The sequence below is a fragment of the Ochotona princeps genome, chromosome 12 (genome assembly GCF_030435755.1).
Source record: "Ochotona princeps isolate mOchPri1 chromosome 12, mOchPri1.hap1, whole genome shotgun sequence".
NCBI lineage: Eukaryota > Metazoa > Chordata > Mammalia > Lagomorpha > Ochotonidae > Ochotona > Ochotona princeps.
Genome location: NC_080843.1, coordinates 45,326,661 through 45,351,575, shown reverse-complemented (window position 1 = coordinate 45,351,575; position 24,915 = coordinate 45,326,661). Strand labels below are relative to the sequence as shown.

The window sequence follows — 24,915 nt, the reverse complement described above, 5'->3', positions numbered from 1 at the left end:
GGCAAGAACCCTAACTGATACAGCTTCTTCCAGCTGTAAAGAAGAGGCTCTGACCCATGCTGGTATTGATAGATTGCCAGCCAAGTCCCAAACACTAGTGAAGCTGTGGTGGAAGGCCTTTATCTCTCCACCCCTGTGTGCAGCTAGTCTGGCACACAGACCTTGAACCTGCAGCATCAGAGTTCAGGCTCTCTGTGAACATCAGTCTTCCTAAACCACTGCCAACTGGTACACCTGCCCTCGGGACAGACTTATAGCAGCATCTAACCTAGACTGGGATGAGCTTCTAAAAAAATCCTTGTTTTCTTAATGTCTCGAGTCCTGTCTGTCCCATTCATGGTATTTTAATGCCTGCTGAAGCTTTAAGAGTCACCCAGATCCACCCTGTGGATGGTATCTGCTTGGACTGAATTAGGGCTTGCTCAATATTCTGAATAGGATGCTGAATTTGGACTCTGATCACCATCTGCCTCTACCCTGAATAGGATCAGCCTTTCTTTTTCAGTTAGTTTTCCCTACCTCCTACTTGGACAATGCCTGGTTCTCTTCCACCATTCATTTAGGGTGTGTGTGTGTGTGTGTACTAATTTTTATTTGAAAGACACAGAGAAACAGAAATAGAGATCTTTTATTTGCAGATTCACTCCCAAATGCCCACAACTGCTGGTTATGGGCCATGGCAGGCCTGGAACCCTGAATCCATTTGGGTCTCCCCATTTAGTGTCAGGAATCCGAGTTCTTGAGCATCAACTGCTGTCCAGGTACACTTTAGCAGGACTCTGTAGTCAGAGGCAGAGGTGGAATTAGAAACTTGGCACTCCTAAGTGGGATGAAGACAGTCCAGGTAGCACCCCAAACACATCTGTACCAAACAGTTGCCCTGGCTTCTCTTGTATCATTCTATGTAAGTGATGAAAGCCATTTCATTTAGATACAAGGATACTGAATCTATATCTGGACCTTGAATTTACTATGTGAAACTAAATAAGGCTTTCAGTCTCCATGTACCCAATGCCTTCCCATTCTGTCCCCTGCAATTCTGAAATCTGATCTTATACTAGAGTTTTCTGGTCAGGAGCCACCTTGGAAATCAGCCAAAGGCAATCTTTGCAACTAATTGGCGCAGTCCCATTTATGACAAAGCACTAGAACATGCAAGTCTAACAAGACTAGGCCTTCTGGCTATTCAGCTCATTTTCAGCTTGGTCCTTCAATGAAGCAGGAAAAGTGAAGAATGCCAAGGTAATGGAAGAGCACCAAGAGGCCAAGGTCAGGGTCCTGCATCTCCCCTGCGGGCCTCTTTACCCCTCCTGTGATGGGGGAAGGGAACAGGTGGTGAATTCCCAGGGACTGAGCTATAAACGGCAACATGATTAACACTTTCCACAAAAACAATAAATGCTGACTACACCCTAGACTATCCCACAAATGTCTATTTAACACATAATAAAGGAAATAAAGACTTATGACCATAAGAGGTTTTTTTTTCTGTTTTAAAAAAAACACACCAAAAATGAACTTGGGCACACACCTGCTGTGTAAAGTTGGAGACAGTCTGTACCACACTTAAGTAAACTCAGACTGGTTTTGAACATATGGTAAGTGTTTGAGGGCCACTTTATCCTTGGTAAATTAGCTATTTCTATAAAAAAATCCTCATGTTCTTGTCTTTTGTTTTCTTTTTTGGTAACTCATCTTCAATTAACTTCAGTAGCTGGCATTCAGAATCCTGACAGCACACACATCCTCACAAATGCTTGGCCCATATGTCAGGCTGTCTCGAGTGTTCCTTTATGGCAATACAGTGACTGCAATGTTATCTATGTAGGTGGGTGGAGGTAGGTAGATAGGTGTCTGGCAAGGCATAAATTTATTTAACTAAAGACTTTTATGATTCATGTAAAGTGCAGATTTTCCTCATGAGGAAATTCTATCTCCAAAAGCTTGGTGTATTAAGCATCTTTTTGTTACTATAACAAAATACCAAAGGCAGGTTATTTTATAAAGAAAAGTGGTTTCTTTTGGCCTATGATTTTAGAAGTTTGAGGTCCTTTTACTACTATTGACTCTGGCAGGGTATCACCTGGGATGTATTACATCATACCATGATGAGTGTACTGGTGTATGTCTGTGTGGTCTCTGTCTTTATAACAGTACCAGAATTCAGTTATGGGGCTTCTACCCTAATGATCTAATTCCATGGCATTAGACCCCACTTCTAAATACCACAGTTGCATTCACTCTCCCCACTCTCAGTATCATTAACAAAAGTCTTGGGAACAAAATGCCTGGATGAATTTGGCAGAATCAATTCCAAGCCATAGAGGTTGATATGAAGGGCAGCATGTAATCAAGGATTTCAACAGTTTAAATTGAAGGCCGTGGGAAAAGTACAAATGGGGACTATGTTCTTATTATGGGAAGATGGTATTTTATGGGCAAATAGGATACCAGGACGGCTACATGTACTGTGTCTCCCTGGCACAGGTAGACATGATGCTGTATGCATCATGTGACCACCCAGCTCACTGTGTGACTCAGCTCTGGCACAGGACACAGCCCATCATTCATGCCCAGTTCTTGAAGATCAGCAGATTTTTACTTCAAAAAGATAAAAACCAATTGTTGACAGCTATACTGAGCCCTGAGGTACAGTCTCTCTTGGTTGAAAGATCTTTTTCAGTTGTATCATTGTCAATTATAGGCAACTCTGGACTTGACAGAATTAAAGCAGGACAAAGCAACAGCAACAAATATCTAGCATTTCCCTGAATCTTGTGTTTTAAGCACTGACATGGCCTTGCTCTTTCATCAGCTGTTTTTCCAGCCCTGTTTCTGTTTCCCTTACCAAGGCATCCTTGGGGTTTCCCTCCCTCGCCGCTGTGCATCATGATCAAAGCATGTTTCTGGCAGCTTTATTGAGCTGTAACACACCTGTCCACCTCTTCTAAGAAAATGTGTTTCTAGGGTTGGCATTGTAGTATACAGGAAATAGCCACTGCCTACATGGCCAGCATCCCATTATGGGCATGGGTCCAAGTCCTGGCTGTTCCACTTCTGACCCATCTCCCAGCTAATGTGCCTGAGGATGGTCCAAATACCTGGTCTCTTGTACCCACATGGGAGAGCCGGAGGCAGCCCCTGGCTCCTGGCTTCAGTCTGGTCTAACCCTGGCCATTGTGGCCACTTGACAAGTGCAAGTGCAAGATATCTAGATCTCTCTGTCTCTGTTTTTTCCTTTCTCTGTGTAACTCTGATTTCTAAATAACTAAATCTTTGGAGAGAAAAAAAAGAAAGAAAATGTGTTCCCTCAGGAGCCTGAGCTATGTCTGATTCAATCCTCTTTTGGACTGAGGCCAAAAAGTCTTTAAGACATAGCTCAGTAGACAAGGCTTGAAATTTTGAACTTGTACTTGCCATTGTCAATGGGTAGCTACAATGGGATATGGATTAGGATTATTTTTTCCTTGCCAATCTCAGCACTCACCCACCGCAACCCAATCCCAGGAATCCCTGCTGTGCTCCTTTCCCAGTTGCCCAGCTGCACTCCTGGGCAAGCATCAGCTGCTCCCCATGACATCTGCACCCTGCACCCCTGCCCTGCACTTGTCCTGCCTGCCCTAGACCACGCCTTTCAGAAAGGTCAAAAGTTCTGGACTCAGCAAGCCTCTCGTAGATATTTCAAGACACCCCAAAAATAGCAGTCATCATCATACAGCTACTTATTATGATTATTTTTTGAAGTTTGGATCAGCACTGGATGCACAAGTGTTTGAATCATGAGATTTATTCATCTAGCCTCAAGCTAGAATGACAGATTCCTTGGCTAATTCAAAATATCACCAAACAGGACAGGGAAGATTCTTTATCTCTGGAGCTTCAATTCTCAAGAAACAAGTAAGGAAAGTCATTTCTGATAGTGACAGCCCCTGTTAAGGAGCTGTGGGTTAGGAAGCTCCATGTGCTATTCTAATTAGCAAGACACCCTCTTGGGACGGCTTCCCTGAGGGGGTGACAACAAAGCTGAAACCCAAAGGCTGTCAAGGATACTGCTGATGTAAGGGCCCCAGGCAGAGTTAAAGAACATCACTTTCTGGGCCCAGCGGTGTGGCCTAGTGGCTAAAGTCCTCGCCTTGCACACCCCGGGATCCCATATGGGCGCCAGTTCTAATCCCGGCAGCTCCACTTCCCATGCAGCTCCCTGCTTGTGGCCTGGAAAAGCAGTCGAGGACGGCCCAAAGCATTGGGACGCTGCACCCGTGTGGGAGACCCGGAAGAGGTTCCAGGTTCCCGGCTTTGGATCGGCGCGCATCGGCCTATTGAGGCTCACTTGGGGAGTGAATCATCGGATGGAAGATCTTCCTCTCTGTCTCTCCTCCTCTGTGTATATCTGGCTGTAATAAAAATGAATAAATCTTAAAAAAAAAAATAAAACATCACTTTCTCAAGTTAGTGACTTGCTTTCTCTGCTACAATTTGAGCAGTGCTCTGGGCCCCTTACTGCCTCAGGGGAGGACTGCGCTCCCTTTGCTTTCCTTCCTCCCAGTTTACCTGCACACCTTTTCCCCCACAAACCTCTTAATCCTTCAGGATACAGCTGGCATCCTACCTCTGCTTGGCAACCCTGCAGAATTCCCCTTGTTTTTGTTTCCTCTGTTCATTTTTCTATCATGTCTGCCTTAGCACTTTCTACTCCCTGTAGGGTTCATACAAGGTAATTCATACCACAGATTTCTCAAGCATCTAGGTGCTGGAATAGGGTGTTGAGGCTTAAGATCAATGAGGGTTGGTCATTTTTTTGTAATACTTGCAGTTTAGAAAACAATTTTCAACAGTAGTGTGAGAAGTTGGCTGAAGGATAATCAGGAATAAGGAAGCCATGATTAGTATATGCATACACATGAATGTGTTTCTTCAGGAGCAGCCTTCATTTCCCCCTTTCCTTCCTACCTTCCTTCCTTCCTTCCTTCCTTCCTTCCTTCCTTCCTTCCTTCCTTCCTTTCTCTCTCTCTTTCTTTCTTTCTTTCTTTCTTTTCTTTCTTTCTTTCTTTCTTTCTTTCTTTCTTTCTTTCTTTCTTTCTTTCTTTCTTTCTTTCTTTCTTTCTTTCTTTCTTCTTTCTTTCTTTTTTTTCTTTCTTCTGAAAGAATACTTCAGTCTATTTTGACTAATCCTCTATCCCACTCTTGTTCCAAATGGCTGTATGAAACTGATACCATCCGTAGGTCCATGGGTCATGTGATAGGTCATGGTCAAGTAGCAGTAAGTAATACTGAGCTTTTGCCAACCACAAAAATAATAACAAAATAAAAAATAAAATAAATGAAAGGAGAAAAATTTTCTTCTTCTGGGGTTCTTAAGAGGCTAGGTTGTAAGATTGGTGCTTGAGCAGTCATTTTGCCACCATGAGAAAAGAGCTCCAATACAGAGAAAATGAGCTCTAAAAGATAGACAGGAAGTGTTATGATGAGTTCCTAGATCTAGCTGAATTCACTTGACCAAAATTTTCTTCTGTTGTTATTATTGTTGAAGCCAGTTTGAGATGGATTTTCTATTGCTTGCAATACAAAACCACTAAATCACAAAAGCAAGGAGTCTGGGCACCCTTCAGTTACTTGAACCAGGCTGTAAGCCAGTGAGGAGCAGTGTTCAAACCCAGGGGATCTCTCTCAGAGACTTTGCTATACATCTCCTCTGAGACTAGGGTAGGGATGAAGAGGAAAGATGCTACTGGGAGCTGTTGAGGCAGTGAGAGTTATGGAACCTGGTGACAAGTTGAATGTGGTGAATACAGAGACTGGGGCTGAAGTGTCAGAAAGATGATGATGTTGATGGAAAAGAGGGGGGTCAGCAAACAGCTACTGTATTCAGGGCTGGAGGAAAGCTACAGATGATGAATGATACTCTGGATATTTGGGGTGTGAGGTGACCATGCAGCATGCGAGAAGAAATGCGGGAACACAGGTGAGCAGAGGGCTTGGGCTAGATCCAGTCTGTCTTTCAACATGTCTCCATTATCGCCCTGGCCTGGGTACCAGCAGGCATGTGGGAGAACTCAGTCATCACGGGAATGTTTGCAAGTAAGGGAGTTCAACTGAAGACTAAGTTATAGGCTTGTGAGTGACCACTGAGGCCAGGTGGATATATATAAGGGTACCCAGGGATTGTATATAGGGGGACAATAACAGGGAACTCAGCTATAGAGCTGGGTTTCCTCATGTGTCTCTATCCCATGAGTTGTGAAAACTAAGGAAATTAACACTCAGCAAAGATTAGTTTGTGTTTTTTTATAAAGATTTATTTATTTTTATTACAAAGTCAGATATATATAGAGGAGGAGAGATAGAGAGGAAGATCTTCCATCCAATGATTCACTCCCCAAGCGAGCACAATTGCCAGTGCTGTGCCATCTGAAGCCAGGAGCCAGGAACTTCCTCCAGGTCTCCCACATGAGTGCAGGATCCCAAAGCATTGGGCTGTCCTCTACTGCTTTCCCAGGCCACAAGCAGGAAGTTGGATGGGAAGTGGAGCTGCCAGGATTAGAACCAGCACCCATATGGGATACTGGGGAGTTCAAAGCGAGGACTTTAGCCGCTAGGCCACACCGCCAGGCCCAATTTGTTTGTTTGTTTTTAAAAGTTTATTTATTATTTGGGCCTGGAGCCGTGGCCTAGCAGCTAAAATCCTTGCCTTGAATGTGCTGGGATCCCATATGGGCGCCGGTTCTAATCCCGGCAGCTCCACTTCCCATCCAGCTCCCTGCTTGTGGCCTGGGAAAGAAGTCGAGGACGGCCCAAAGCCTTGGGACCCTGTAACCCGTGTGGAAGACCTGGAGGAGGTTCCAGGCTCCTGGCTTCGGATTGGCTCAGCACCGGCCATTGCAGTCACTTGGGGCGTGAATCATCAGATGGAAGATCTTCCTCTCTGTCTCTCCTCCTCTCTGTATATCTGACTTTGTAATAGAAATAAATAAATCTTTTTTTTAAAAAAAAAGTTTATTTATTATTTGTTTGAAAGGCAGATCTGGTGAGCTGGGGTGAGAGAAAGAGACAGAGAGAGAGAGAGAGAGAGAGAGAAGACAGAGATATGAACGAGAGAGAGGAATGATCTTCCAAGTAGTTGTTCGTTCCCCAAACTCCTGCCACATTATTGGCTAGGCTGAAGCCAGGATCCAGCAATTCCATACCAGTCTCTAACGTTGATGGTAGGGCCAGCTACTGGAGCTGCCACCTGCTGCCTTCCCGAGTGCACATTAATAGGAGGTTGGGTCAGAAGTGGAGCTGGGGCTCCATCCCAAGCACTGATACAGGATGAGGGCATTGCAAGTGTCCCAGTGCCACAACACCTGCCCCTACAGAAAGCATTTAGAGCAATATCTGGTGCATAGTGAACCAACTGTACAACTCACTATGATGACTGCTAGGATGCTGATTTAATAATGAAGACACGAATAGGAGAAAAGACACTGGGATAGGAAATGACAGACACTAAGGCTAACTTAAAACCTGGAGATGAAATCAGATCGGATATATAATTAAACTTGTAGTACTTATTATTACGGCACTTGCCACTGTGCTGACAAGTGTTAAGAAAAGTAAACTTTATCTTTCAAATACCTGGCCCTTGATACATTAAATTGGAATGGATGTGCCTCTTAGCTAGGCCAAGGAAGTACATGCAAATTTAAATGGCCTTTATTATCAATGAATTTGTTCTCATGATCACCATTAGGTCCAACTTCCCTCACCTCCACTGAGCCCTAATTCTTGACATTTGTAGTTCTTTAATCACAGGCCAAAACTGACCTAAATATGAGATTCAGTTATATTTCCTCATTATGTACACACACACACACCACAGATACACTATTAAATCAAAGTTTTTGTCTTGTGGAGAGCCTGAGAGCTTTTGGAAGCAGACAGAGCCTGTCTCAGCCATACTTTGTTCATTCACTCAGAATACTCTCCAATGTCCACCATTTTTCTTAGGCAAAGCAATACCACTTTTGTAACCCTCAACCTCAGAGTTATTTCTCAGCCTTTATTTACCCATCCAATAGTTTAGCAGGTTCTTAGAGGTCTCACTTTAACTAATCTGATTATGTTCTTTTTATTTTTTTAAAAATATTTTTTGCTATCTATTTATTTTATTTTTATTACAAAGTCAGATGTACTGAGAGGAGGAGAGAGAGAGAGGAAGTGGAGCTGCCAGGATTAGAACCAGCGGCCATATGGGATCAAGGCGAGGACCTTAGCCACTAGGCCACGCTGCCGAGCCCTGATTATGTTCTTTTTAAAAGGCTATCTTCTTTAGCCACTATATGGGGTGAAAAAAGTGATTTTACTTAAATATAGACCATGGCTATAAAAATATTTATATACAAGTACACCCACATAGTGAACACTCAATAAAATAATTGCTGACTGAATGACTGTGTCAACTTGATGTCCTTTCCAAGGGTTAGTGCTCTGGCCCTGTAGGTTGGGGCTACTTTGCATGTCCATATCAAAGTACCTGCTACCATTGCTTCCAATTCAATGTCCTTCTGATGCTGGGAAACAGCAGCTCATGGCTCAAGTACTGGCATCCCTGACACCCATGGGACTTACAGGAAGAATTCCAGGCTCACAGCTGGGGAGTGAACCAGTGAAAATTGTGCTTTCTGTCTTGTTCTCTTACTCTTTCTCTCTGTTGTCCTGACTTTAAAATAAACCTAGGTGTCTGTGCCCATTGCATAGTACGCTGTGATTCTCCCTGCAGTGCCAACTTCCCGTAAGAGCACTAGTTCTAGTCTTGGCTGTCTCACTTCTCATCTAGCTCCCTGCTAAAGTGCCTGGAAAAGCAGCAAAAGGTGGCCCAACTACTGCGGCCTCTGCACCTATGTGGGAGACCCAGAAGTAGCTCCTGGCTCTGAGCTTCCTAGACCTGCAAGTAGCTCCTGGACCTGGCCCAGTCCTAGCTGTTGCAATCACTTGGGGAGTGAACTAATGGATGGGAAATCGATTTCTCTATCTCTCTCTCTGTGTGTCTCTCTCTCAGTGTATAACTCTGCCTTTCCAAAAAAAAAAAATCTTTTTAGAAAAGAGAGCAAAGATAACATTGCAATATTATTTTGTAATCTACTACTTCTTGTTTAATAGATGTATTGAAGGTGCTTCCCATGTATTTAAATATCCTTTATCGCATACTTTGGCCTATATTTTATGGATAAACTGTTTTTAACTAATATGTCACTGTTGGTAAAGTAATATCCTATTTCTCATTTTCTGTATTATAAACAATGCCAAACAACCTGAAATCTTATCACTGTAGGCTTTTTAGTAATTTTAAAAAAAGATTTGTTTTATTTTTTTATTTGAAAGGTAGATACACAAAGAGAAAGATATTCCATCTGTGGTTCACTTCCCAACTGGCCAAAATAGCCAGAACTAAGCTGATCCAAAGCCAGGAGCCAGGAGTTTCTTTCAGGTCTCCCATGTGGGTACAGGGTACCAAGGCTTTGGGCCATCCTCTATTACTTTCCCAGACCACAAACAAGGAGTTGGAAGGGAAGTAGACAAGAACCCGTGCCCATATGGGATGCTGATGCACATGTAAGACAAGGATTTGGCCATTAGGCTATCACAATGGACACTAGACCCCACTTCTAAATACCATGGTTGCATTCATTCTCCCCACTCTCAGTATCATTAACAAAAGTCTTTTGGGAACAAAATGCCTAGATGAATTCGGCAGGATCAATTCCAAGCCATAGAGGTTGGTATGAAGGGCAGCGTGTGATCAAGGATTTCAACAGTTTCAATTGAAGGCCACAGGAAAAGTACAAATGGGGACTGTGTTCTTATAATGGAAAGATGATATATTATGAGCAAATAGGGTACCAGGAGGGCTACATGTCTCTCTGGTGCAGGTCATCCTCTACTGCTTTCCTAGGTCACAAGCATGAAGTGTGATGGGAAGTGGAGCAGCTGGGATACAAACTGGCACCTATACGGGGTACCAGTGAAGGCGAGGCAAGGATTTAGCCACTAGGTTATCTTGCTTGGCACCTTTTAGTAGTGTTTAAATATTGAACTATAAAAATATGCCTCAAGCTGCAGCTTAGTTATGGAAAACAGACTAAGGAGAAAGGAGGTGGGAATTTTTAATGTATAATTTGTGATATGTTTCTATGCTGCTTGAAAATATAATCAGCAGCATAAATAAATTTTAAAATTAAGAATGAACAATTTAAAATTAAGAATGAGCCCATTGTAATGGCTCAACTGGTTAATCCTTCATTTCGAAGCACCAGGAACCCATATTATCACTAGTTTGTGTCTAGGCTACTCCACTTCCCATCCAGATCCCTGCTTATGGCCTGGGAAAGTGGCAAGGGACAGCCCAAAGCCTTGAGACCCTGCACCCATGTGGAAGACCTGGAAGAAACTCCTGGCTCCTGACTTTGGATCAGCTTAGTTCTGGCTATTTTGACCAGTTGGGGAGTGAATTGGTGGATAGAAGATCTTTGTCTCTTCTTCTCCCTTAAAATCTGTCTTTCCAATAAAATAAATTTTCAACAAACAAACAAACAGAACAAAATGAATAATGAACATTAACAAGTGCTTTTGTAATCACCCATACCTTTGTTTACATTGCCATTCCTCAATTAAAGGAGACAGGACTGCTTGGGGAAATGGCCAAGTCTAGGACTAGCACAAGGAAAATTGAAGATGAGTCTGGAATAACTCAGTGTTAGAAAGTAAGGGAATGTGGACCTGGTACGGTGGCCTAATGATTAAATCCCACCTTGCATGAGCCAGGATCCAATATTGGTGCCGGTTCATGTTCTGGCTGCTTCACTTGTCCGGAAAAGCAGTAGAGAATGGCCCAAAGCCTGAGGACTCTGCATCCTACATGGGAGACCCAGAAGGAGCTCCTGGCTCCTGACTTGGATAGGCTTAGCTCCAGCCATTGCGGCCATTTGGGAAGTGAACCAGCAGACAGATCTTTTTCTCTGTACCTCTTCTCTCTGTAAATCTGCCTTTCCAATAAAAATAAAATAAAACTTTAAAAAAAATTGTTTAAGCAAAGTAAGAAAATGTGGGTCAGGCACTGTGACGCAGCAGGTTAAGCTGTCACTTGGGACACTGGCATCCCATAAAGGAGTATTGGTTTGAGTTCTCACACACAGCTTCTTATCTAGCTTTCTGCTAATATATTTGGGAAAACAGAGGAAGATGACCCAAGGACTCCCTGCTGTTCACATGGGAGTCCTAGATGACTCCTGACTTTGGCCTGGCCCAGAGCTGGTTGTTATGTTGTTGGCGGTTGGACCAGCAGTTGGATGATCTTTCTCTGTCTTCTCTCTCTGTCTCTCTCCCTCCCTCTCTGTTTTTGTTATGTGAATGAATACATTTCCCTTAAAAAAACTCTGCCACTGTATGGCACAACCAGTTAAACTACCACTTCCATGCTGCTCCACTTCCAATCCAGCTGTCTGCTAATGTGCCTGGTTCCCCAGGGGGGGATGGCCCATGTGTTTGGACCCTTGTCACCAATATGGGAGAAATAGAGTTCTGGGATCCTAGCTACAGACAGGCCCAGATCCTGCCATTGTAACTGAGCAGTAAAGCAATGGCTAGAAGACCTCTTATTTTCTCTCTCTCTCTCTCTCTCTTTCCTTCCACCCCTCTACTCTTTTTGTCATACTGGCTTTCAAATAAATATATCTTTTTATTTTTACTTTTTTAAGTGAGGGAAATGTTCAACAGCAAAAGAGTGGGACATGTCAAAGGGACTCAGGAAGCCTAAAAGGGCTCCCAAACATCAAAGCTGGAACAATCTGAACAACAAAATGAAGCAGCTGAATAAAAACTCATAATATACAATAAGTGTCTATGGATTAAAAAATAAAAAGTGTTGGGAGAAATTGACATTCTTCTCACAGAAAAATTCCAAATAATCTATGTAGATTCTCATTTTTCTAGCGATAGAGCTTATCTCCTACCATGAACAACTCCATCGTACATCGTGAGCCTGGTGAGCTGTGCTGAGTGGCTTTCTTCCTGAAAAGTGCAGTGAGGGGCACCAGTTCTAATCCTGGTTGCTCCACTTCCATTCAGCTCCCTGCTTGTGGCCTGGGAAAACAGTTGAGGATTGCCTTGGGACCCTAGACCCGCATGGGAGACCCAGAAAAGCTTCTGGCTCCTGGCTTCATATCAGCTCAGCTCTGACTGTTGTAGCCACTTGGGGAGTGACCCAGCAGACAGATCTTTTGTACCTCCTTCTCTCTGTAAATCTGCCTTTCCAATAAAAGTAAATAAGTATGTATAAAATAAGAAGAGATTGTAAGGTAGAGAAATCTGGCAAGGATGGCCTAGGTCAGTGATCCAGGCCAGCATCAACCATGTCTTTGAGTCTTGTTGAATGTGTCTCCTTGAGATGAAGTGATGAAGATGGAATTCAGCATAATTTAAGCAACAGCAAAGTCCAACCAAGGGGTTTTTACACCAGCACCTGACTAACACACCTCAGAAACACAGGGCATCACAAACTCAGAACATCAGAGGAGACTGGCATGCACTGGATCCTGAGCAGAAAAGGACATTGGTGGAAACACTAGGGAAAGTGTGAACAGAAATTGGGGCTTAGTTAACAGTGCTGTGGCTTCTTTTGGTAAAGGTGTCACTGTAGTATAAGATGATGACATCAGGAGACGCTGGGGGCAGGCAGGTGGGGACCTCCTGTGCTATGTTTGCAGCTGTAAATATAAAACTGTGCTAAAACAAATCACATGTTAAAAATGTAAAATGCTTCCATCAAGAAAAATGTTATCAGCAAGTGTCTTTGTATATTTTGAAAATTCAATATATTTGTAGTATCCTAAATCATGCTTAGTCATGTTATCACAGCACTGTGAATTAGAAGCATTTCTCTAGACCATACAGTCCAAAGCCCACCTTTTCAATTGTGTCTCTTTTCTTTCTCTTCAGTAAGGCTTCCTGGAAGACTTTGTCTACAATCCTTCTTTCCCTCAACTTGGGGGGCCCGTAACAGCCAACTCCCTACCCCCACCCACACCCCTGATCAAGCTGCCTGGAGCTCCCGAGTGCTAGAACTGACTTTGCTGAGCAGGTGATGAGTCTCTGGATTTTCTGCAGTCCAATGTGATCAGTCTCTCTTCTTGCAATCAGTTACATCTTGGGAATAAGAAATGGTCTTAATAAGGTCTTAATGAAGATCACGTTCTAAGACAACAGGAAGCTCTTCACAGGTACAAGCAAGGGAGAGATCACTCAACAGACTGAAATAGAAAGAAGAGAGGAGAAAATTTACTTTGGGGAGCTTGACCTTAAGTTGTCCAGGTAGCAAATGAAAATAGCTTTGACCAGTGTGATGACTTGAGATGAGAATTTCTGACGCCACAATAATTAATAATAACAATAAACATTTATATAACCCTTAGAGCTTAAAATGAAAATGCTTTCCCATTCTTTGCCAATTAATGTTTACAACTCTGGGCAGAATTTCCATTTTGCAAACAAGGAAAATTAGGAGCCATAGGAAATTAAGCAAATTGCTCGAGGCTAAGTAGCATAATTTTAACTCAAACATTTTGATTCCAAATCCAATGTGTTTCTTAGTGCCTGGCTGCAAGATTAAAGGGGAGATAAATGTTAATAGTTTGGTCTTTACCCTCTGGGTTAATGGTTTTCAAAGTTAGTGAACTTACATGAGTTTAAAAATACAGATTCCTGGTCCTTGTCCTCAGAGGTTCTGATTCATGGACTGAGGGAGGGATAGGGGTGGGAGAAAGCCTAGAATTCTGTAGGGGGATGCCAGGGAGCGATCCTCTGCCCTCACCTTGAAAACCAGTCCCATCAGAGTTTTTGCTTGCTCCCAGCAAACGTGGGGAACTATTTTTTTTTTTTCTGAATGCATGTAATAATGTTATAAAAACAGCTGTAGACACTTGCCAGTGAGAGTTGGGACTTGAGGGCAGGCCGGGTCAGTCCAGACTGTAGTATCTAATGGCAAAGGTCAAGACAGTGGATGGAATATGCTGAGCTGGGTCAGAGCAACTACTGGCATGTGCAAAATCAGTGGCTGGGAGCAGGCCTGGCTGGAGAGCTATGGGGAGCTACGGGGACGCCCTGGCTGGGTTATGGTTCCCATTGTTGAGTGCTTAGGCCAGAATGGGGGTGGTGGTCTGGGCTAAAAATGGTGGCAGTATCCCTCAGTATGGGTATGGACTGGGTCTAGGGTATGCCAGGCTGGGCTAGATTCTAGCATCCACTAGTGCTCATGAGAACCAGAGTGGGTGTAGAACAGGCTGGGCTAGGTTTTGGCTTTCAGTGGACCACATGAGAACTGTGTAAGGGCGTGGACTAGGTGTGGCTGGGCTGTTAATACCCAACAATAAGAACCAGATTGGGTAAAGGCCAGTTGGGCCAGGACACGAGGTAGACTAAGTCAGCCCAGGCCGAGGACCCACAGGTTTGCGCGATATCTGTTACTGGGAGAAGACCCAATAAGGAGCTTGGGAAACTCTGTTGTCAGGGTACAACTCCTGCCGATGAGCACAAAATCCAAGGCAGGGAGTAGCCCAGACCAAAGCTTACCGTACCTGTCGGCATACGTGTGGCTCAGGTCTGGAAACAGGCCAGGTTGTGCCAGTTTATAACAACCACTGGCAGGTCTGAGAACCAGAATGGGATGCAGGCTGGGTCTGGCTGCATCACCAGCCAATTCACATTTGTGCTGGGATTGGGGACTGACTACACTGGGTTGGGTGGCAGCACCCACCAATGACAGCTGGAATGGGGGCAGACCTGTCCAGACCAGGTTACAGCACCCACCGGCAAATGTTGAGGTGAAATGGGCCATGCCAGACTGGCCACAGCACCCTCCAGCACACATGAGATCCGGGGAGGTGTGTGAGTCCAGTAGGAGAATAGTGGGGACTTCCCTGCTGGGCCACTGCCCCTGCTGGTAAGTGTAAGAACTGGAATTGGGGGCCAACCAGGCTGGGCAGGGCTATAAGTAAGAGCAGGTGGGTTGGATTTTGCCGCAAAATCAGCAGGCAAGTGCTGGAATTGGGAGCAAGTCTGTGTAGACTGCAGAACCACCTGGAGTGTACAAGAACCAGGCAAAGGGTAGATCAACTGGAGAGGCTGTGGGTATCTCTCTGATAGGCTATAACTCCAATTGGTGAGCATGGGAATCAGGACAGGGGACAAGCCTGGCTAAACAGGCAGTGGCACCCACTGGCACAAATGTGGGCTAGAGGTGGAGTCAGTTGGGTTGAGTTAGGCTTCAACTACCAATGATGTATACGAGAGCTGAATGGGATATGGGACAGACTGGACCAGTCCACCGCACATGCTGGCAGGCACAGGAACCAGAGCAGGGGGCCAGTCCAGCGCGAGTTATTGAGGATCACTCTGACTGGGCTTCAACTCCCCCTAATGTGCATGAGGGTGGAGCGTGTGGTGGGCAGGGTTGGACTGGGCCACAGTACCCATTGGTTTGCAGAGGAAAGAGGACAGAACAAATTGATCAACTACCCCAGTGAAACTTGACAGCAAACTTTTGGATGAATGGAGACTCTGAGGTGGACTATGTTAGCCAATGGACCGCGGAAGGATTTCCTCATTGTTGGAGCAGCGATATTAAGAATTTCTCAGAACTATTGCAAATACTTAGGTGGAACCCTCAGAACATGCTCCTCAATGGGGACCCTGGGATGATGTCGGGTACTGGGGTGGCTGGGCGTGGTCTCCTCCATTGTATCCTCCTCGCCCCCATACAGAGGAAGAAGAAAAAGAAAATGTGTAAACAATGGTCTTGCCCACTTTCCCCTGATCCTTAATCTTTCCCACCTTGATCAACTATGTAAAACATCATCAAATAAACAAACAACAACAAAAATGTGCAGATTTTCCAAAGCAGTGTTGGAGCAGTCAACTTTTCCAGTCTCAACAGCATTCATACAACCGTGGAATGCTCATCTCCAGTCCTCACATCTCTAATCAAAGGGCTTGCCCTCAGGTGATGGCGGTAGGGAGCGAAGCATCTGGGAGCTCATTAGGCGGGTCAGGATGGGGAGCCCTCGTGAGTGAAAGTAGTGCCCTCTTGAACCAGGCTCCAGAGAGCTTGCAAGTCCCTCTCCTTCTCTCTGCCTGTAAACCAGAAGTAGGCCTTTACCAGAAACTGGCTCTGCCAGCACCTTGAGCGTGGATTTTGCAGGCTCCAGATCTGTGAACAATACATTTCTCTTGTTTGTGAGGCACACAGGCTATAGTCTCCCATTTCAGCAGATGAGTGAACTGTGGGTGATTGCCCCAGGTGATCATCATTGTCACCAACCAATTACAGCATCTTTGTTGGGTGTGGGGTTTGCAGGAAGGCTCCCTCCTGCTCTCTTCCTTACCCTTTAAAACCTGTAACCTGTGCGTAATAAAGCGGACATTCCTCACCAGCTTGTCTCTGGTGGTTCTTGCTGCCGAAGGTCACTGTCTGCTTCACCCTCGGTGACTTCAGGGTCTGCTGGCAGGTCTAAATATCCCGAGATGCATCGCTTCCTTTTGAGCCAATAGGGCCACACATGGCAGTTAGCAGCAGTACCTGTCTTAGTGGTTGGTTCTTTCTGGGCCCTCTCAGCCTCAGATGTCCATACCCAGGCTTGCCAGGCTTTCTCAGTGGCTTCTCAGGAATCACACAGTTCCTTATTGAGGCCATGCCCCTTTTTGGGAATCTAGAAATTCTGCTTTGCTGGGAGAGCCGAGGAATCCCTGTGCACTCCCTACAATGCCCCTTCTTTTCTGGTAAGGGTCTGGACCTCCTGCACTGCCACCCCAGGGATCATCTTCTTTTATAATTGCTTCAGACAGTGGGAGAGGAGAGGCTCTAGGATTGGCCCGCGTTGGCATCTAAGGAGAACAACCTGGAAGCCACATCAGGACCATTGAAGGGTTTGCTGTACTGGAGTCCAATCTTCCACAGGCTTTTGTCAGAGGGGTGGAGGCATGGGTTAGTTATGTTTCTGAAACATATACTGACACAGGTAGCTTCATGAGGGTAGGACTGATCTGGGCCATCATGGTAGATAAAGAACCCTTGGGCATGTTGATGAGCTCCAGCCATCCAGGGGGAAAGAGAGACAGAGAGGGAGAGGGAGAGAGAGCGAGAGAGAGAACACGAGAAAGAGTATTTTGGCAGAAAGAGGCTGTCCGGCCCTCGGGCAGCCAGCTATGGTTTGGGGCTGGGTTCCAGGGCCAGCTGAGAGCCAGAGTCCAAATGGGAGCTGAGCATGTGCCCAGTCATATGCCAGGCTTGGCCACAGAGTACGTTTAGACAGAAATTCCCTAGGGCAGGACAGCTCGATGCCAGAATTTTCCTTAGACACCCGGAGCTCAGCCTTAGGGTAGCAAGAGGGACTTTTTTTTAGCCTTTGCCAGCAGGCAGGGACCTCAATTATAAAACCACCAACTTAGTGTAGGACCAACCAGCTCCTCAGCAGGACAGCATACAGGTGTCCAAGGGCAAAGGGGTCACCTGAGACCCATCCTTCCCACCAGCCCTTCCTGTAGACAGATAAGGTGCTGCAGAGGTTCCTGGCAGTGTTGTTCTGTTTAAAATCTCTGAGACACCTATACCAAAGGGGACTCCAGCTGATAGACAGGTCTACACAGAGACAGGTTCACACATATCTATAGGTCTTCCATGTGTAACAGATACTTCCTATAAAGTTGTATTGCAACTCTATTTTGTAGACAATTCCTAGTTGAAACTCATCAGTGTGGCATTTCTTGGTGGATCTGTGCATCCCTTAGTATTTATTTTTATTGATTTCTTTTTTTAAAAGATTTATTTATTTTTATTGGAAAGTCAGGTATGTAGAGAGGAGGAGAGACAGAGAGGGAGATCTTCCGTCCAATGAATCATTCCCCAAGTGACTGCAATGGTTGGTGCTGCACCAATCTGAAGCCAGGAGCCCAGATCCTCTTCTGGGTTTCCCCACATGGATGCAGGGTCCCAAAATCTTGGGCTGTCCTCGACTGTTTTCCCAGGCCACAAGCAGGGCTGCCGGGATTAGAACCAGCGCCCATATAGGATCCCAGTGCGTTCAAGGCGAGTACTTTAGCTGCTAGGTCATGGCACCAGGCCCTATTTTTATTGATTTCAAAGGCAGAGTTGCAGAAAGAGAAAGGATGAGATGCAGACCTTCCATTCTCTAGTTCACTCCCAGATGGCTCTAAAGGCCAGGGCTGGGCCAACTGAGGCCAAGAGCCATGAGATTCATCCAGCCCTTCCATGTGCATGCATGGGTCCAAAGACTTGGGCCATCTTCCTCTAGTTTCCTCACACATATTAGCAGGGAGTTGGGTTAGAAGTAGAGCAGCCGGGATTAGAACCTGCATGTCAATGGAATACTGGGATTGTAGGCAGTAGTTTAGCCCATTACACAATGCTGACTCACATGGTCCTCTTTAATTAAACAACAGGGCTTATGTTAAAAAATACTTAACTTTTGCTGCCCCCTTCTTGTATTGTAGAATCTCAGAGATAAATTTTATACTCTCTTAGTTTATGTCTTCTTGTTTGTTTTCTTTCTACCCATTTTGTTATTTAACTTCTATCTCCAAGCTGCTAAGACAATCATTTTAGCAACATTTATCATGCAATTGTCAATGACTTTGGAGGTATGATGTGTAGTTTGGAGGAATAATGTATAAGTAATAAATGAGTTCAATTTTCTGTTATCTTAGATGTATTGGAGAAGTTTGTGGATTGATGCTTACTAAATTCTGAAAAGCAGAAGGTTTCTACTGAAACAGAGTCTATCCTGCTGCAAGTCACATGACTTGTGTTTAGGGAATGGGATTCACCCTCTGTGATTGGGCATGCCGAGGTGGACATGCACCGCTGGCTAGCAGGGGATTTAATCTGAAGTAGCCTGTGGCTGGAGGAAACTCTGTTCCTGAGTGTTCTCTGAATGCGGTCTGACTTGGCCAGCAGCTCTCACTGGCACCCTTCTTACTCAGCCATATTTGCAAACACACCTAGGAATGTTGGCCACATCCTCCCTGGGCACTTGGGACAATGGTTTTGCAGTCCTTTATCTGACCTACTTGGTCAACACGGCGCCTCGACTCCAAGGCTATCAGGGGAGAGACAGGCCGGCAGTGTCACTCTGCCCATTCCTCAGGGTGGGGCGGGAGCAAGAGGCAACTTGATCTCCCCTCCTTCCCCAGGGGAGAAGCATGTGGTGAAATCTCTGCCGTCCACCCAGAGCAAGCCATTGGCACTGGCTAGTGGAGTCGGGTTCAATGTAGTTTTCCCTCTGGCGGCTCTCTTTGCCTTCATCCTCACCAGCCTTCTGTTTGCTAAGGAAGGAATGTGCCTTTGAGTAATCTTCTGCAAACACTTCATGCAGCTGACCCATCATTCTGCTTCCTGACGCTGCTCTCAGGGGCTTGTCCTCTGAAGCCGGCCTTGGGGTTGGGGTAGGGGTGCTGGAGTCTAGCAGGTTTTCTGACACTTTGGGTTCTGGGTCTCTAGTCCATGAGCTATTGGTGTGGGGTGAATAGAACTGAGAGTCCTAGGTCAGTTTGAGGCAAAGAATGGACAGACACAAGATAGCTCTCCTGTGAAACACACCCTCAGGTTCATTGCATGTCTAGAAAGGGAAGGTCTTACAGACAGCTTGGAAATAGTCTTAAAATGAGCATAGGCCTGACAAAGGGAAAGATTTCAACTGATTTGTATGACTTCAAGGGATCTGTGGATCCAGACTCAAAGGAAACAAAATTGGGTTCATAATAAGGAAGGGTTTTCTATCCCCTAAATTTGTGTCAAAAATCCACTGATGGATGAATGGACAGATAAAAAGTAGGGTGTACATATAACAGATAATCATTTAGTCTCAAGAAGAAAAAAAATCTGATATTATATGTAGATGAAAAGTTAAGACATTATACTAAGTGAAATAAGCCAGACATGAAAGATACTGCATGATTTTCCCTGCATTTGGATACTATGTAAGTTTTACTGAGTAGTCAAATTCCTATAGAAAGTAGAATGTTGATGGCCAGAAACTGTGGGCAGATGGAGTGGGGAGTTTGTAGTTAATGAGTACAGGTAGTTTGGGATGATGGAAAAGTTCTGGAGATGGATAGTGGTGATGATTGTACAACGTAAATGTGCTTAATGCCATTGACAGCACTTGCAGAAACAGTGAGATGGCTAAATTTTATGTTATATCTATTCTACCACAATTTAAAGCAAAGCAAGCTGACAGATTAAAGAAGCATGAGACAGTGAAAGACAATGGTAATTGGGCAGTTTATCTCATGAGCACAAATGTTCTCCTTTGCTAGGTATTCTCATTTTCATTTGGGGAAGCAGTACGAATCAGTACAACCCAGGATGGGGAGGGAAGAGGCTCATTACACAGAGTTTTCAGGATAGCAGAAGATGGAGGCCAGACAAGGACTCTAGGAAAGGAAAGTCCTGGTCTTATTTGCCGTGTGTATGTGTGTGTGTGTGTGTGTGTGTGTGTGTGAATAAGGTAGGGAGGTAGCATGAGAACCTAAGGAAATGAAACTCTGTGATGTTGAAGTTTCCTGCCAGGTACTCTCAGTTGCATCCTTGTAGTCATTTTATTGGGAAGGTTTGACTTTCAGGCTATCTTTTATCATGATGTATCAGCCAGTGATGTGGTGGCTGTCAGACTCCCCTCAGCAACCTGGAGTGAAGTTGAGAACTGACTGGTAGTAGGGAGCTGTTTGGCAGTATCTTTTTTCTTTGTTGACACATTTACACAGCTCTGGACTTGGTGGGAGTTTTAGGAGGGGCTGGCGGCGAGGGAGGCACATCTCTTCCTGGGCTGGTTTGGTGGCGTGCCCCCATAAAGTCCATTAGTAGCAGGGCTGCAATGAGGTCTCTTGATCCAGGGGCCAAGGAGTTAGCCCCACTGCAGCTCACCACATTGTCCTCCTGCTCTCATTGGAGACTCTTCTAGAAGTGGCCCAAAAGCTATCTCATTGGCATTCTGCTCCTCTGCCAAAGGACAACAAGCAGAGGGAGGCCAAGTCCAAGGAAAGAGAGATGGCCATGATTTTTCCTGATGAATCTATCTACACTGGGGGGCTGCAGGGTGCTCCCATCTACTGGCCATTCCTCCAAGCCCCTGCTATGACACCTGTCTGTAGCTGGCCAGGGCAGAAGTGATAAACTGGAATTACACAGAGAAACTTTCACAAGAACTTGAGGCACATAACTTTCACAAGAACTTGAGGCACATAACTGCCACTGTGACCCATCAGCTAGAATTGAGGGCCATAAAAGTTCAGGCAAGCAGAACACAGACCGGGAGATTCTGGTCTGTGTTTAAGGTCAGAATGAAGCCGCTCTGCCACTTCTGCCCCACCACTGAGCATCAGGAAGGGAAAAGAAGCCACATATTATGGTGCTCCAGCCTTGGCACACCAAAGCCTAGGTCTTTGCATGTTCACAGCTGGCAAACAAAGCAAAAAGAGAGCTTATTTTTAAATTATTCCAGAAAATTCCTGGGAAAGGTTCTGCTCATCCTTAAACCAATGACTTTGATTGCCCAATCTAAATCATGTGTCCAAAGTTTGAGTCAAGAGTGTATCAACCACACCCAGGCCATATTGTGTAGGAAGAGGGGAAGGAACTCTTGAACAGACAAAACCATCCACTGACAATCTGCTACATATGTCAGTGCTAATTCTTACCATGGCTTACGATGCATACTAATTTAGCATGTATACAATAGCACATACTCCTTGTGATCTATTCATGGGAACTAGGAGGGAGGAGGGGGGAAATGTGCTGTGCTTCTAATTTTGGAGAGAGATACAAGGAGGAAGAAGAAGGCCAAATGTTGGCCTCATCATGTACAGAGGCAGATGGAATGACCACATTTCGTTGTGGTGGAAAGAAAGATGGGCAACAGGTGAAAATGATTTGAAAGGTACTGAGGTATCTGAGAACAAAAACAGTTCTTACCTGTTAAGTTTGCCTTAGCCTGCCTATCTTTCTATCTATCTATCTATCTATCTATCTATCTATCTATCTATCTATCTACCTACCTACCTACTTACCTACCTACCTACCTATCATCTAATATCTATCTATTATCTATCTATATCTATACCTATCTATCTATTTACCTATCTATCTATCTACAGCAAGAAACTATCTGAGGTGAAACAATCACCCAAACACAGCAGACTGTAAATCTGCCAGAGCTCACCTGGGCTAGGAATAGTTCATGGCCCACAGTGAGAGTAGAGAGACACCCTCCCACCCATAGTCCTCAAAAGGGAGAGTCTGGTAAGTCCTGGAACTGCAAGCTGCTCTGGATGCATCATAACAAAGCTCAGGAGTGTGGTAAGAAGCCAGCTGATCCCAAGTAACTTCATTCTGTGCTAGAGTAAAGATCAACACTGTTTACAACTAATATGACAAAGTCAAGCCACCAACAGTGCAGAATTACAATGTCAAGAATCCAGTGAAAAATCACCAGGGATGCAAAAAAGCAGAAAACCATTTCTCATAGTTGGAAAGGAAATCGACTGGTTAGCAGAAACAAAAGGAGAAGTGACAGAAGTGATGACTTCGTAGGCAAGAACATCGGAGCATCTGTTTTAAGTAGGCTTCTCGTCTATAAGAATGCAAAGGAAAGTATGAACACAATAGGAAGATACATCAATAATATTAAAAAGACCTAAATAGTACACATCAAAATAAAAAAATGAAGAAAATGAAGTGCAGGCATAAAAAAAGGCAAAAAATAAAACAAAACAAAAAGACTTGCAGATTTTACATCGCTAACATTCCGCATGTATAACAAGTGACAAAATGGGGTAAGAAATGGGAAAGAAAATATGAAAATATGTGAAGAAATAATGGAGAAAAAACCCCAACTGGGGTGAAAACTATAAACCGAAAGATCCCAGGAACTCAACAAACACCAAGCAAAATAGATGCTAAGGAAATCTTGCCTGGACACACCTTGGTTTCAAAAAAAATGTGTGTGTGTGTGTTTTTAAAAACTTTATTTATATATTTGAAAGGTGGGGAGGGGGTGGGGAAGAGAGAGAGAGAATGAATATGAATCAGTTCATTTACTCCCCTGCACAGCTATGGCTGGGCCAGGCTGAAGACAGCAGTCAGGAGCTCCATTCAGGAGCCCAAGGACTTAAGCCATTTTCTACTCCCTTTGTAGGAGCACTAACAGGGAGCTGGATTGGAAGCCCAGTAGTCTGGACTTGATCCAGCACTCCAAAACGGGATGCTGACATTGCAAGCGGCGGCTTAACACACTGCCACAACACCAGCTCCCCATAATCAAATGGTTGAAAGCCAGTGCTAAAAGGGGAAAATCTCAGACGTAGACAGAGGAACAGGGACACTCTGCATACATAGGAACAACAAAAATTACAGCAAATTTCTTGTCAGAAACTGCATAATCCAGAAGATAATGAAGTGATAATGGAGGAAGAACTATCCATAAAACTTCCAGATCCAGCAGAAATGCATTCCAAAAGAGAAGTGAAATAAAAACTTTTCAAACAGGAAAGTTAAAGGATTCATTACTAGTTATCAAGAACAAGAAATACTGACAATGGGATGCTACATAGGAAAAGAACTTACAAAAATGACTGAAGATAGCAGGAAACAGTAATTCTATGGCCAATTTCTTTAACAGATAAATGCATATTTAAAACAAAACAATCAAATTACTGCAGGATTTATAACAGAGGCTGAAACAAAATACATCCCAACAGCACAAAGACAGAAGAGGATAAAAGAAAACTCCTAGAGTGTACTTGCAATGGCATCATACCAGGCTGCTATAAACTGAAATATATTGCGTACAGGGGTAAATATATTAGAAAACATAAAACACAGATCAAACCCTGTTAAACTCCACACTGCTATTTCAAATGATTGAGTGTCTTTTATTCTGGCTTTCATTAGTCACACTGGCATTTGTAATTTCAGAATTTAACTTGTGTCTGGTGTTCAACATCTGCTCCTCTTTTATTAAACAATGCTAAATAACAGCAGAGGAAATATTTTCAGCATCGTGCTGGTCTCACCCAGCTAAATTTGGTACTGAGGAATTTGGTGGTGAGGACAAATGATGTGAGAATTCCTATGCTTAAAGTAATACTGGCTTGGGGCCATTTCTATTTAAATGATGAGTTTGGAACAAACTGTGTTTACAAACCAGCTCTGCCATTTACAAGTCATACTACTTTCTGTTAGGAAAAGTCTGTGGCTTGGAAGTTCTATACGTTGTGTATAGCAATGAAAGAATGTGCATGCCTCTGGGGGGTCCTTCTTATTAACTTTGGAATGAGCAAGATTTTTGGAAACCACATTGGAAAGTTTGCTTACTTAATAAGTAGCCATTCTTGTCAGATGAGTAGAAAAGAATACTGACCTCATTTATTTTTCCATCAATGCAGCTCCCTATTCAGGGCTAAAAGAGGGGTATTTTGGGGTCTGTTAGCTTCAAGCAAGGTCTGTAGCCTGGGGAAGAGATGATTTGATAGTGTTATAACACAGTCAGTGGTGGTAGATATCTTAGAGCAGTAGGGTATCCAATTACATCTAGAGTTCATGTACACAGAAGCCCAGGCAGACCGGCTTAGTTGTGAAGAACAAGTAGGGAATTTAGAGGATGTCAAGAATGCCCTGGTGCTGCGATTTGCTGGACCCAAGGCAAGGCCATACAACCTCTCAGGACTTCGATTTCTGTAATGGAACAGAGTGGTGGGCTCTTACACACCACTGGTGATATACCAGACTTTCTAAAAATGTAAATGCATAGTTTAGAAAAATCTAATCATATCCAATCATGTCATTAATGTTACTGATGATTTTAAAAACCTGAA

General features: G+C 44.2%; 1 long non-coding RNA gene across 2 annotated transcripts in view; it reads right to left on the bottom strand.

Annotated features, from left to right (window-relative positions):
* Positions 1-12,432: 12,432 nt before the first annotated feature.
* LOC131481566 (uncharacterized) overlaps positions 12,433-24,915 on the bottom strand; it is a 95,718-nt gene continuing 83,235 nt past the window's right edge. For both annotated transcript variants that reach the window (XR_009246401.1, XR_009246402.1), the window contains exons 4-5: positions 24,462-24,550; positions 12,433-13,283 (exon numbers count right to left, since the gene is read on the bottom strand). This is a non-coding gene — a long non-coding RNA (uncharacterized LOC131481566). The remainder of the gene's footprint in view (positions 13,284-24,461; positions 24,551-24,915) is intronic.